Source organism: Saccostrea cucullata, unplaced genomic scaffold, assembly GCF_032062105.1.
Source record: "Saccostrea cucullata isolate Sc308-1 unplaced genomic scaffold, CSIRO_AGI_Scuc_v1 ctg621, whole genome shotgun sequence".
NCBI lineage: Eukaryota > Metazoa > Mollusca > Bivalvia > Ostreida > Ostreidae > Saccostrea > Saccostrea cuccullata.
Window position 1 is genome coordinate 314,438 of NW_026929514.1, and position 8,997 is coordinate 323,434.

At 31.1% G+C, this 8,997-nt stretch overlaps 1 long non-coding RNA gene across 1 annotated transcript; it reads left to right on the forward strand.

Annotated features, from left to right (window-relative positions):
- The first annotated feature begins 2,738 nt into the window (after window positions 1-2,738).
- On the forward strand, window positions 2,739-8,505 carry LOC134281073 (uncharacterized). The gene is made up of 4 exons (XR_009995014.1): window positions 2,739-2,760; window positions 2,853-2,909; window positions 3,100-3,216; window positions 8,466-8,505. It is a non-coding gene; the product is annotated as an uncharacterized LOC134281073 (long non-coding RNA).
- Window positions 8,506-8,997: the final 492 nt, after the last annotated feature.

Genomic DNA, 8,997 nt, shown 5'->3' on the forward strand with positions numbered 1-8,997 from the left:
AAAGTGCAGGCGTTTACTACACGGGGATCTGCGTACATATTTAAACAAAAAAGGGGAAAAAACGTTTTATGTGATGAATTATATTATAAACATTTATCTAATAAATGTCTTTGTAGTACGTTAGATTACAAATTTCACACAAAAACCCATCAACAATATTAAATACAGTTTTGATTTCACATTGATCTATTAACGTCATTCTGATTTAATATAATTATACACGACGAGAATTAAGATCTATTCAATACCTATAGAAAATTATTTAATTTCTAAAGAGGAGAGTTTTATTTTAAATCAGTAATGAAAATTGAAATAAAAATTCTAAATAGTTTGTTCTTTCATTGAACTTCTTAAATGTAGGTTATTTTATAAATATGTTCTCTTGTATAACTTTATTTATGGAATATACAATTTTTTAAATGATAAAAGAAACACGAATCATCATCTTAATTTAAAAGAATTTTCGGTCGGAGACTGTGTGTGTACATGCTCGACAACAGCCCATTGTTCCCTTTAGGTACAAAACCGTCTCAATTCACATAGAATATACAAAAAATACACAGTGACAGGTGTCTTCGCGGCACGTGTCTCCACCTGATATGGCACGTGAGGACAGGTGTCCCTAATTACACAGGCCGATCATAGTGACTTTTTCAAAAGCGTTTTTTCGGGGGGGGGGGGGGGGGGGGGCTTCTCAAGAAAAAAAATAAAAAGCAACCCACCCACCCCAATAATAAAAACAATGATTTAATAAATTAAAAAAGACAATATTCACTATTAATAGTAAAATACTAGTATGATAATACTCAGCCCCAAGCCAATTCGATGAATGATTCTTATCTGACCAGTTAATATTAATATATTAATTCATATTAAAACAAAATCTTTATCAATTTCTAAACTCGTATTTAAAAACTTGAAACACTAAAAATGTAATTTTGACAAACCAATTGAAGTATTTTTTTCCTGACCAATTACCCCGGTATATAAGAAATGCCAACCTCTGATATCTAACACAAATGCCTGGTAAGGTACCTTGATGTCTTGTGAATACATGTAATTATGTAAAAATAATTCTTCAATGTCAATTGCAAAATATTGGGAAAAAAATTAATTATTTTATTGAGGAACGTCTCACCTGTCCTTAATCAGTAATCGTAACTTGACATATTTCTTTATTTACTTTTTAATCGATCTTTTTAGTAAACCTTTTCTGTAAATAATTTCATTAAATGTACCCTTCCTTAGCTCTTCCATTTTTTCAAAGGAACATTCATCATAGACAGCTTCAAGAAAGTGGGATCGGAAATGATTGATTTCTACATAACTGCATGCACTTACTTTTTCCTATTCCACTTCACGCATTCTATACGAGTTTACCAAAACTTATGTGATAAATCAAATTCAAAATTAAATTAAATTAAAAAATAAAATTCAGTTAAATAAAATAAAATTAAAATTGAATTGCGTTCATGGTGCTGAAATATTAAATTAATCACACAGAAATACACATCTAGTTATTTTAACTGTTTGAAGTTAATTATTTTGATACAGCATGTAAACACTTTTGAAATATTTCTATAATTGGTAAAAATATGGTAACATAATTAAATATTTAACTTTTTGTAAAATAAAAGGTAGGTTGGTTAGTATTGAGATATACTTTCAAAGTTTCCCTGCCTGGGAAACATGGGGAAAACTACACATTGGTGGCTTCCATGTCGGGAATCTGTATGGAAACCACTGAGGCATGTTTACATGGTTTCCTATCTTGGGAAACTTACGGGAAACCACAGGTTGATTGTTTCCATATCGGGAATCTATATGGAAACCACCGGGGCATGTTTCCATGGTTTCCTATCTTGGGAAACTTACGGGAAACCACAGGTTGATTGTTTCCATGTCGGGAATCTATGTGGAAACCACCGGGGTATGTTTCCATGGTTTCCTATCTTGGGAAACTTACGGGAAACCACAGGTTGATTGTTTCCATGTCGGGAATCTATGTGGAAACCACTATGTGGTTTCCATAAAATGGAAACTATATGGAAACTACTGATGTCACGATTCCCATATGTTTCCATCGGGTTTCCAAATTTGGGAAACCTGGCTTTACTAAAGCAATCTAATTTACTTGACTAAGAATTGAACGTGAAGTTTATATGCATACATGTATGACTTATGAAATTCTTTTTTTAACTGATAATTTCTTTTATACATAAATGTGCATTTTAGCACAAATGTCAAGTATCTTTATGAATAATAGTCCTGCGCACTCTTGGTAAGTCACCACAACAACGCACACTCGTTTGTGATGGAGGTATTTTGTTTTCTGAAATTACATTACGCAAAAATGATATATAATTATAGCTATCTATGCCATCAACATTACATATGTTACATATGTGTATCTTACCACTTAATAAATATATCTAAGTCAATTGCGAAACAAGAGTTCCTTAGGAAATGTTTTAGCATGTTTTTTCATTCTTTTCTGTATCTCACTATCATTTTTATATTCATGAAAACATTAAGCATTTCTTATCTTCTTACAACTGCCGATGACATTCAAGTTATATATAAAAATAGATTTTATGAATGTCATTCCTGACTTTAAACTCGATAACCTGTTAAGCATGAAAAGAATTCAGTGTCTTTCTCGGAATCGATAGGATAAATAAATCAAAAGTCAATCACGAAAGAGTTGGATTTTCCTGCTTTCGGTTTCTTTGTTAGACATGGCTGATTCAGTAGGAATGGGTAAGGACTATGTTTTTTCTCCATTAATTGTAATCTTTTCATTGTTTTCCTCCTTTTCTAAATAAGAAAAAAGTAGTTCATTACTTTTGAAGGAACTGAATCTACCTGCATCTTTCCTTGTCAGAATAATACCTTGACAACTCCCAGTGGTAAGTTAGTTTATGTATATTTTTAAATTCTTGAGAATAGTGATGAGAAAATTTTACATCAACAAATACTTTTATATTTTTATCTTCCAGTTGAATCTTTGAGGTAAGAAATATTTTGTTTAACATTATAAAGGTTATTTAAAGTTCATCTGAAGGGATATTTCCATAAAAGAATTTGTTCACAACCAAGATTTTTTTTTCAGTGGAGGAAGCATTGCAGGTATTGTGATCGGTGTTCTTGTTGCGATTTGTGGTACAGGTGGTGGAATCATACTTTGTAGAAAGTTTGTCTGCATCGAAAAATCAGGTACAAAACAAAAACAAAACTATAATGTGATTTTTTTTGTCGTAAAGCAAATTCATATGTAACCTTTGTAACAAGGTATATCAAAATGGCAAATTCATAAGATTAAAATAATATAAACCTTCTTGTCTTGTAACTTTCATTTCAATAGTTAATTTAACCTTTACCATTGTCATTCAGCAAACCTGAAAATTTTGCGAGTGGGTGCGTAGTGTGTCTTTGAAGGGTGACATAAGGGGTGTCAGTAGAGAAATGATATACAAATTGTTTGAAGATAGGGCATTTGCTGGCGATTTTGACGGCCATTTTCCGAATGACCGCTGTAAAGAATGTTAACCCCATAGAATACCGACCTGTGGTCATTCTTCGACGTCGGAAAATGACCTTTTGCCCGTAGTAAAAGTGACATCACCTTCAAAATATCTATATAATGTAAAGAAAAATCCCCCCCCCCCCCAATGCAATATATCCCATTTTAAATCCTTTTAAAGTTAGAATAAAGAAAGATACCCCCCTCAAAATTCCCTCTGAGCTAAATTTGGAATAAATCGATGATATACATGTTAATCTCATTAGCCTTTATACAATTAAAGTTTTTCGAAAAAAAATGTACCATTTTTAGTTATGATTTATCGAGGCGAGGCGATTGTTTTTATTTTAGTGGAAATTTTTCGTTTTGAAAGCAACACACCAATAATTGTTTTATTCAACGATGAAATTTATACATAAATTGAGTAAGCAGACATGTAAAGTTGTTTGTTTACATTTGCTAAGTTACCCAAACATAAGGGAATCGGGATTGACATATTAATTTTGCATTTAAATCTATAAATTGTGCAGTATAGAAAAAAAATACTAGTAAATATAAGTCGTAATGGCAAAAGAAAATGGAGCATTATGAGAAACAAAGACGATAAGAAATTTTTGTCGAACCCCCCAGAAATTTCTGTAAGAAGTGGGGGGGGGGGGTTCCTTATACAATTCTGTTTCAATAGGTTTGATGTATGCCGCCCATACATGCAATAAACATTTTCAAGAGAGAAAATAAAATTTACATTCAAAACTGCAAGGAGTAGGACAACTCACGCAATATTCTGAATATAATGTTCTTTTTTCCACTCAAGTAAGAGAGATTTATTTAGTATACTATATAAAAAGAGGAAGGGGTCATTACAAGACTTTCCATGACTTAAATTCTAGTGTCGGGTGTTTGGCCAGGGACAGGAACAGGTTTGACGAGGCAACATGGGGATGGAAGGATGAACGGCCCTTTCTACCTCTAATCGCCCGTGTGACGCAGTGGTTAGAGTGATAATTTCTAGAGTTGCGAAGTAAGGAGTTTATCCTTACGGCAGGGACTGCCAATCCCACTGTAAGGCATGGATACCGGCCCTACAAATGAGACTATAAACCGAGGTCCTCGTATCGCAGTAGGTGCTGTCACGAAAAAGGTCCCTTACTGCTAAATGGCCCTAAAGCCGGGTATAGGACAAAAATTGCAGCTCTCCGATCTACCTCTCCATAAGAGTGAAAAATTTTCTGGAGGGACGTTAAACTACATACAAACAAACGATTAATCAGTCTCTCTCTCTTTCATTTTTAAAAAATAATGAATTTCTACGTCCTGTAAAAATACACAAATATAACATCTTTATTTAGATAGTTAACACAAACAAACAATGGGACCATTAACCAATTTAACTGTGAAAATCACCATTACAACAACGCTGTACAGGCAGTTGAGAAAGCAGTACAACCATACAGTACAAATGTACCCTTTGATCTGATACGGTTTAAAAAAAAAGGCGAAATATCTTTTGAACGTGAGGTAAATAGGTTCCAAGTAAAACAAAAAATCGGTATTTTTAAAAAACATCTTAATTTATGAGAAAGATATTTTCAATTGTAACAAATCTTAATCTTGAAAATTTGATAAATTTATAATATGTATAAATTCTCTGTACACAGATAAATGAACGAGATGCATCTGGCATTTTACTTATATATAAACAAGCATTCAGAATTAAATTTGGATAATAAATACTTTTTAACGTTCAGCACGCATTTAAGAAGAAAATAGTCTGAAGAAAGAACTTTATTGTGAAAAAGGGAACAAATTTTTTAAACGACTCTTCATTAAAGGACACTTATATAAGAGAAAAAGTTACACATAACTTCAAATAGAATAATATTAATGTCAGTTCGATACATTTTTATAAAATAAGCTTGGGATATAAAAAAAATCAAAGTTAAAATCGATATGTTTTTTGTTTATTTCTAATTTTTTTAACATTTTATACCAGGAAAAAAATTACTGTATACTTAAATGCAGACGTATTTCAATATTTATGTCAGAGCAAAAACCCGTGAGATTATCCACGGGTAGGTACTTGATCAATAGCAATTCTGTTTGTGACAAAATCCCTCCTGTGAGTCGAAAAAAAGAATTTAATTTATTTAAATTTTGGTATGTAACAATTTTTGCTTGATTGATATCAAAAATAAATATAAAGATTCATCTAATTGAATTGTGGTTTCTTTCTTTTTATTTCTTTGTTAGCAATACATGCTTCATTTTGAATAGAACTCTCTTTCTTTCTCCATTAAAAACATCAAGTATATTGCATAAACACATGTATGCGAAGGTCACTTTTTTGTGGAATAGTAGGAAAAACACCATCTGACATTCTTTGCCCATTTTGATACTTAATTTATAAATCGTTATCGAAAAAAAAACACAACTTCGTAAGTAATTTGTGCGAAAAAATTAAACAGAGTGTTCAAATTTATTCATGATATATTGTATTTATGCATCACATAAAACCATTTATTTTAATTTGCCTCAATCTTTCAGCTTTTTTGGTTTTGGAAGTAATTTCATTTTGTTTGAGTAGATGATTTAAATTGAGAATATTTTTTTGAAAAAGCACGATTTTAAGGTCAGAATCAGACTTTGAAGAGTTTCGTCCTCATAAAAGTGTCTTTATATTAAATCAGATTAGATAAATATCATCCCTTATCCCTGAAAGGTTCTAAATACTTCGATATTGTTTGCATAATTTTCCTTAAGGTGACAAAATATACCCATATGTAAAACACATGTGCTGTGGAACTCTGCATACTTTATAAATGGTAATAAGATGTGCATGGTTGTTTCATCGCAAGGTTTCTCTTTGTATAATTGTTTTAAAATCAGGATATTTGAGATGAAGTGTATAGACCCTGGTATTCATTTTCAATGTCAACATTAATATGAATTAATATAATTAACCTGCAAGTAAGTAACCAGACATTTTAAAGAATTCCTAAAAAGAAATTATCACCTGTGTACCAATTTAATTTTTAACATAATATCTAAAAGCAGATGATGGATGATCCTGTCTATAGTATTCATATTGAAATTAAAAAATATTTAAGTAGACAATTTTTACCGACACAATTTTTAAAAAAAATCAGAAATGTAAAGTTACCGCTGCCAGTAGGACTTTTTCAGAACAATGTGTGTTTGTGATATTTTAAACGCCCTTAAGCAAATTTTGATGCTGCATCTCATACTGCGAGAAAAAAACAATATCCTTTACGAAATATATCTATGAATTCACAAAATACAATTGATGAATGCCCCAGAACAGGAAAAGAATCACAGAAATAGGATCGAAAAATACAATGTGAAAGAAGTGCAAACGATAGCATTGTTCTGCCGCCTATCTCTTAAGTTATTTAACAAAAGTTAACATGTTTAAGTGATTTTCAGTATTTTTATAGATATTTCTATGGATTTTCATAAAACATTGCTTGTTTGGGAAAATAAAGAGAGATAACTCTAAAAATTTCGGTAAACCCTGTGTTTTTCACTATGAAAATCAACAGAAAACGGAAAATATTTTAAAAACATCCCCCGTGAAACAAAAATATCCTTTTTCCAGGACCTAGAATAAGGGATAATTTACGATTTAGCGCTAGTATTAAAATAATTAATCATTTACCATTGATTTGTTGTTTGTATTCACCGAAGATTTTTAGGCCAAATTCCTATTAAAATTGAATTAAATTAAAAAAAATGAAATGAAAAATATGGATGGGAATCTCGAGTTAGTGTGCGTAGTTCTTTACACGCAAAATACAAAAAGGACATTTTTTTATTTTAAAATAATGAATAACCCAAACCACCCAGTAGCCCTTTTCACAAAAATTCTTACGACTAAGATTAAAATTTGACACCTCTGATAATTCTTTGGTTAAAAAAGAAAATTATTATTTCAGACGAATAATTCACAGTTTACTGTAATGTAATAAAAATATAAGATTTTTTGTTACCTACTACAATTTAGGAACATATGGAAAAATTGGAAAAAAATAATCTTAGTCGTAAGATTTTTTGTGAAAAGGGCTACAGGATTCCTTATTGTAGGAATTACAATTAAATCACTTCTGTAACTGGATTCTTTTTTTTTAAATCAATAACCAGCTCAGTATCCGTTTAAAAAGAATTTACATTCTTTCCCGAAATCGATAAAAAAAATTTAGAATTTCAAAGCTCAGGGTATTGGGTTTTTCTTCTTTCTGTTTCTTTGTTAATCATAACCGAATCATACGGTGAAGGTGTGGTGTATTTCTTTCTCCAACTAACTTCCATTTTATTCTCTAATTTTCTTTCTTTTCTCGATTAGAAAAGTAGTTAATCAATCTTGAAGGCAATAGACCTATCTACAGGCTCCTTGTGTAAATTATACTTCGACATCTCCTAGTAATTCTATGAATATTTTTAAATTCTGTGTCATACCGGTAGTTAATGACAGTTTTCCTTTGTTTACGTGAGTAAAATAAATTAGGATTTTTAACAGTTGAAACTCTGAGATAAGAAATATTTTATTGATATTTTAAAAGAATACTTCAAGTTTATTTAGAGAATAGAGATTTGCTTTAACAATCCAAATACACAAAGATTCAGAGACTTTTTCACTAATTGTTTTTCTTTTCAGTGGTGGAACCATAGCAGCTATAGTGAACGGTGTTTGTATAGCACTTTAAGGTGCAGGTGTTCAAATAGTAATTTGTAGATAGTTTGTCTGCCAGGAAAAATTAGATACATAAAATTATATCAAAAAGGCTATAAAATTAATTATGGGAAATAGGAAAACGTAAATACTGTAACAGGTCTTTTCACTTTCCTTTTGATATTAATTAACCTTTTTACCAATAGAATTTGCTTGTAACTACCATCTTCATCAAAAGCGTATATTTTGTTATAGATAGTGCAACACAAACAAACAATGGGACCTTCAACCAATACACCATGAAAATCATCATTACAACAACAACGCTGTACAAGCAATTCAGAAGCAGGGCAGCCATACATGTACCACACAAATGTACTCTTTGATCTTAAACGGGTTAAAAAAGGATAAATCTCTTTCGAACGTGAGTTATATTAAAAATTAGATGTTTACATTTAAAACGTTTAAGCAAATATCACAATTTTCGTAATATTTATTTAAACATTCAAATATAAATTGAAGCTCTTGAATTACTTTAAACGCCTCTTTATATATCACTGCAGGAGGCAGAAATCAGGTCATTTTTTTTATTGAATTTTGGCACTCTTAATAAAATTTACGTCATCAGACATGCGACAAGTTCCTTTCATAGATTGCCTCATTTATTGGTTGTATCTTTTTCAATGGGGCGTGTAAATCTCGGGCGCTCGAAGTCCTCGATTTCCACACCCCATGAAAACGATATAATCAATACTACTCGGCATCTATGATGTAACCTATACATAGT